This window comes from Ictidomys tridecemlineatus, chromosome 3, assembly GCF_052094955.1.
Source record: "Ictidomys tridecemlineatus isolate mIctTri1 chromosome 3, mIctTri1.hap1, whole genome shotgun sequence".
NCBI classification, from domain to species: domain Eukaryota; kingdom Metazoa; phylum Chordata; class Mammalia; order Rodentia; family Sciuridae; genus Ictidomys; species Ictidomys tridecemlineatus.
Window position 1 is genome coordinate 213366589 of NC_135479.1, and position 6000 is coordinate 213372588.

Below are 6000 nucleotides of genomic sequence, written 5' to 3' on the forward strand. Positions count from 1 at the left end.
TGAAGCACACTTGGGTTTTTAAAATACAGTAAAACCTAAGGAGGAAAGGGAGTCATGAGCTCAGAAAAGTGGAGCACCCCACCCCAAGCAGGAGGTGGGAGGGCGGGAGGGCTCTGGCCTCCAGGTGCCCACCTGTGAGGAGTCTTTCCAACCAGCTCCTTGCTTCACAGCACTGTGTGGTCATGACAGCTACTGTGACTGTCTCCATTCTGCTGATCGGGACCTGCCGCCCAGAGGTCTCTTGCCCTTTACAGTACTTGACACTGGCTCTTCAACCTCAAGATGCAGGACCAGGGGAGAAGCCCAGTCTCTGGAGGGGGCAGGCCCCTGCCGGGGCTCAGTCACCCAGCAAAGGGAAGCTATGAGGCCACCCTGGAGGGTCACCTCTGGCCACATAGATGCCCAGAGACACCCTGCTACCTGAACCCCTGCATGGGATCAACGGAATCACAGCAAAGGGCGGCCCACGGAGGCAGGAGCAGGCAGCCGAGTGGGCAGCTCACAGGCCACTATGGGCTTCGTGTATTGAAAGGAGTAGCTCAGCCAAGGTCCAAACTGGACAGACACGCTCCCCACGCCTCGCCTGCCAGGTGTCACTAGAAGACGTGGGCACATTCAAACCAGGAGAACAACAGACGGCAGAAGTGACTGTGTCAGGACGCAGAACAGAACGGCCACCAGGCTCACACTTACAAATGGGGGTGTCACCATCTGAGCTAGTCCACAGGTACGGGGGGACCCTGTCCTCACAGTCTCCTGCCATCCCAGGGCCTTATTTATATGACACTCAGAAATGCGCCCCCCGATTTCCCAATGCCCCTGCTGGAACAGCCTCCACGGGGCTAGAACACGTGTCTCCACCCTGACCACCCCCACCCAGCCCTAGAGGAGGGCGAGAAAGGACCAGGCAGCCCAGAACAGGCTTGGCGACAGCCTGGAGAGAAGCTGCCCAGCCTGGTGTGGCCCTTGAGACCACAGGAGCACTGTGCTCCAGGTCGGGCAGCTGTCCTGGTGCCTGTTGGCCGAGGCCCCGCTGACCTTCTGTCTTGCTGACCCTCTCTGATGTCCACCCCCAAGACCTGGTCCCGGTGGATGGCGAGGCAGACCCCAGCACCTCGAGGCACCCAAGTGAGAGCATCAGCAAGAATCCGTGTGGAGTTGGGTGGCCCTAGAGACGGGAGTTCCCAGGAAGGGGTCTGCTCAGGATCCGGTGCTGCCGAGGGGCTGATCCGTGGTTGGCTGTGGCTGGGTTCTTTGTTCTGTCCAGGACCCAGGCACAAGCCAAGCTGCAGTCACCCCGGGTGCCAGGAGAGGGCGACAGTCAGTCATTTGGTGGTTTGGACACAGTTTCTGCTGTGTCCACGGGATGGCAGAATGGCCCCTGTCTGCTCCAGCCCAGTGTTCAGGGGACTCTGGGAGTGCCCCTGGGGCTTCTGCCCTGGCTCCTAACACACACCCGGCCTGGGGCCCCAGGGGGAGGCAGGAAGCATCCTGAGTTACCATTTAAGGGGAAAGGCAGGGCAGAGGGAGGTGGTGCTGGAGGTGGGGAACCCAGAACAGAAGGCTGGGGTCCAGTTCACTTCCAACCCAGGGCCCCAGGAGGACAGCCTCATCACCCAGCCCAGGGCAGCCCCAGAGAAAAGGGGCCCTTAAAGGACTTCACCCAGGGAGAGCAGAGCCAGGACTTGACTGAGAGGTGGAGCACCCCACCCTGCAGCAGGAGGCAGGAGGGTGGAGTGAAATACTAAAGTGACTTCACTTGATTTTATGCCAAGAACTTTCAAGAGAAGTATTCATAAGTAGTGGAAAAAAATGTGATGAACAAAACACAAAAATTCCAAGAAAGACAGGGTCCAATCCCCTATTTGAACAAATGTGCTTCCCCCCACTCACCAAACCCTAGCCCTTGTTCCAATAAATCTTTATTTATAAAAACAGGTCATCCCAATAGCTCAGGAGGCTGAGGCAGGAGGATCACAAGTTCAAAACCAGCCAAGGACTGGGGACGTGACTCAGTGGTTAAGCATCCCTGGGTTCAGTCTCCAATACCAATAATAATAAATAAATAAATAAAGCAGGTGGCCATCCGCAGGCTGCAGCTTGCAGTTCAGCTTGGTTAGCATTGCACCGAAATGCCTTCCCTCTGGGTCACTGACTGGGCCTGGTGGACCCCTGGGTGGGTGCCTGAGGCGGGGCCTCCTACACACCCTTACCTGTCACCAACCCTCCTGTCGCTCTGCCAGCAGTACCACCTGGTTCTGGAACCAACATGATTTGGGGGAAGAGCTTTAGCACAGCGGTCCCTTCCCTGCGCCTTGGCCTGCCAGGCCTCCCAGCCCCAGCCCGTGTCCTCAGAGCCCAGCGGCTCTGCAGGCTCTGCTTGTTCGGAGGAGTCAGCACGCAGGCTCCCGGGGTGGCGGCACGCGTCTCCTGGTGAGATCTTGCCGTCCTGTCCTGGCAGCCAGAGCCCCGCAGGCCCTCCTCCCTTCCATCCCTGGGTGTGTGCACAGGCCCCAGCACAGACTGACTGAACCACCAGGGCTCTGAGCTGCTCTGAAAGTGGCCCTGAGGATTCCGAGGTCCAAGCCTCCCACTTGGGCTGAGGATGAAGTGCCCGGGTCGGGGTGTCTCAGCCTAGGTGCTGCTGTAATAGACTCAGTCCTCCAGAGGCACCACCTACGTGGTTGCTCAGTGGTGGGGGCGGGAAGGCCAAGTTCAAGGTGGCAGCAGGGCGGAGTATCTGGAGGAGGCTGTTCAGAGGGTGCCTCCTGGCCGTGCCCTCGTGTGGCAGGATGTGGGAGGGAAGAAGGGCCTCGGCCAGCACAGGCACCACTCTGTCCATGGGACAGAGCCACCAAGCACTCCCAGAGTCCCCACCTCTTTACTTCAATGTGAATTTTGAAGTGGCACCCGCAGCAGGGGGCCATGCTCCTGGACAAGAAGCCCAGGATGCGTGGAGCAAAGGGCCAGGGGCTGCTCGGGCAGGAGAAGGGCGAACTGTGGGGCCCATGTTTGAGTTCCAGATGGAAGGTTAGGGCCCTGCTCCTGTCCCACCTGCGGCAGTTCTCCTGGGTAAGAGGGTGCCAGAAGGTGGCACCTATGCGTGCGGTGAAATAGCACCTGTGCCTAAGGTGGAGGTGGCTCAGTGTCCGGGGCTGACCTAGGGGTCTTCCCACAGCCCTGGGAGACACACCCAAGCTTTTCTGACGAGGCCCTGAGCAGCCAGCAGCACAGAGAGACACCAAGGCGGGGTGACCACTGCCCCCTGAGAACAGCCTTTGCTGTTGTATTCAAAGGACACGCTTCTTCCTCTTCCTGTCCTGCTCCTCCCCAGTCTCTCCCCCTCCCTCATCTCAGGGAACCAGGGTCACCTTTCTTCCCCATGCCGGTGCTGGGGGAGCAGGGCAGGTGCTCAGCGTGGGTAAGAGTGACCAGGGTCTGGTAAGAGAAGATTGGCTAACAACCGTTTTCAAATCAGGCAGCCGACACGGGTAAAAGTAATGAGGGGCGAGAGGAGACGGTTGTCTTTCAAAGACAGAACAAAGAGTTGCTGAGGGTATTTTCGTGCTCATAGTCCTAGGCCCATGTTCAGGGAAGAAAAAAGACAATTAGCAATGAAAGAGAGAAGTCTGAGGGCTAAGGAGAGCAGGGCGTCCCTCCCTCAGGCCCCCTCCTCTTGGGGGAGTCCGTCCTCCATTACCCTCTTAAATAAAATTGCTTCCCTTGGCTGTTCACGGCGTTCATTCTTCGACTCTGTGGGACACAAACTTGGTCCCAGTCATCCACAGGCAGAGTCGTCAGCAGGCAGAGGTAATCTGTAGTTGAGCACATGCCCTCCACAGGAACAAAGTGGTGGGACCACGAGCGACCAGGTGGACGGTGGCCACAGTGCCTGTGAGGGCGACAGAGCTGAGGCCAGGGTGCTCACCTGGGCCTCAGGCTCCATAGTAGAGAAGGATAAGATACAGACACCTCAGGGTCTCAAGGTTCTGGGGGTCGTGGTGCAAGGGCCCTGAGGCCAAGTACAGGAAGCGGGTGTGAGTCCAGGGGCCTGGTTCTTGCTGGGTGATGAGCTTTCAGGGCAAGAGGACCCAGCGGCCAGTGAGCCATCTAGGCTGCCTTCGCACTTGCCTGGTCCCTCTGCTGTGGATCGGGGCACCAGCTGGTCTCCAGAGGCAGACAGGATGAGGGGGAGCAGAAGGAGGAGCCTCATGCAGGAGTCCTCCTGAGCGCAGAGTGCTGCCAGGGCCCCAGTCCTGTCCTCCGAGGCACAGCGAGCGGCTGGCTGCCCACGGCTCACACCACTCAGGACCACAAGTCAGCAGGTGGGGGCCCGTCAGCCCTCCACGCCCTGCCTCATCCTGACAGTGCTGTGGGGTCATGGGGAGAGCCACCAGGAAGAGATGAGCGCTCAGGAACTGGACAAGAGGCCCAGCGAGGGCCTGGGCTGGGGAGGCCCTCTGGCACCATGGAGGACCAACAGCTGGAGGGCTGTGCCCCGGGCCGTGGGTGGGGCCTCACTCTCTGATCTTGGGTGGAGAATCTGCACTGACTGAGTCTGTTTTCTGTGGTGACAAAATATCTGAAGCAGGACACTTAAAAAGGAAGGAGTCTGGTTCACAGTCTGGAGGCCCGGAGCACGGGCTGTCCTTAGAGGGCCAGGGCCAAAAGGTGGGCATCTGCTGGGCTCCGGTGAGGGCCACATGGAGGAGAGCCACCATGGCAGAGCTCCTGCAGAGAGCCCATGGGGACAGAGCCACAACCCACCCTCTGGGGAACTCACTTCCTGAGAGCTACACTTCCCTCTCAGTGACCCTCCTCTTTGCAGAACAGGAACTGGTTGGCTTCCTGTTCTCTGAGGTTCTCTCCGCCTCCCTGATGGGCAGATCAGGTGACTCACCAGGGCTGCAGGGCCCAGAGAGGGGTCCTGTCATTCTCTGGTCCTGGCTGTCCTTACAGGGAAAGGGTCAAAAGGCTGGCTGCCTTTCCTTGGCCTCCTTCTTCCTCGACTTTCACCTCCAAGTTTCAGGTGTTAGGCACCCAGCAGGCCAGTATGCCCCGGCTCGAAGTGGAGGTACCGGGTCTTGACTCTCACGTTTATACTTTACGTTTAACTGGACCAGTGTGAGTCCTGGAGTCAGCATGGGATGCTCTCTGTCCAGTAGGTGATGGCTTGGGATCCAAGTTCCACAGCTTGTTTGATTAGAAGCAGTACCTCTGCAAAACACTAACGGGCGACAGTTATGACGTTTACATGGAAAATACAAAATGCAATGAACAGCAAAAACATGTTTAGCTTGTGTAATAGCAATGAACCAAGAAACATGACTTTTAACATCTTAAATCTTTACCTAGTAATGTATTATATACCCTGGGTTTTTTTTTTTTTTTGAGACTATACTAATCTTTACAAAAAAAAAAACAACTATCTTCTGTACAAAATTTTAAATAAGCTTAATTGAAGCCCACTTCAGAGCCATCATAACGTGAGTAGGAGGGGAAGAAGAACCTTTACTCAGCTGAGCCCGGCCTCTCTCAAATCTGAATAAGTGTTTCACTTCTAACGCTCATCTTGCCCCCTTTTAAAATATCACTCTAGAATTTCTCACATATTATTTCCCAAGTCTTTGAATATCAATTAACATAACACAACATTACATCTGAAACATGAGTCAACAAAGGCAAGAGAGACTTAGCTTTCTTTTTGTGGAAAAAGTGGCACAGTGCTTCCGTATTTTATAAAGTCGACCTATAAACAAATCAGGTCTCCCAGTACCCTCCAAAAATACATTTTCACTTCCATCCCAATTTTAAGAGTAACACAAATTTTAATATGTAAATTATTGACCACAGATGACCTTTATCCAGTTATAAAACATTAAATAACATAAATAAATTTAACCAAATGTGTTATTTCTGTATAAATCTGAAGGAGGCTCTTGCTACAGACAATTAGTTCAGAGATCACCAACTTTGTGAAGTGCTCTCCTAAGATTTCCA